Here is a 202-nt window from a genome sequence, read left to right as displayed (position 1 = left end):
CAAAAAATATATAAATATTCATATTCATTTAATAAATACTATAAAGGGTTTTATATATATATTATAGAATTTAATTTATAATATAAAATATAATATAATATAATTAAATTATTTATTATATAAAAAAATATTTTATATTATATATAAATTATATAAATATATAAAATTAAAATTTTATAATTTTGGGATATAGAATATTTAA

Source organism: Penaeus monodon, chromosome 24 (genome assembly GCF_015228065.2).
Source record: "Penaeus monodon isolate SGIC_2016 chromosome 24, NSTDA_Pmon_1, whole genome shotgun sequence".
Classification (NCBI taxonomy): Eukaryota; Metazoa; Arthropoda; class Malacostraca; order Decapoda; family Penaeidae; genus Penaeus; species Penaeus monodon.
The sequence above is the reverse complement of the archived record's forward strand: the minus strand, read 5'-3'. Positions refer to the sequence as shown.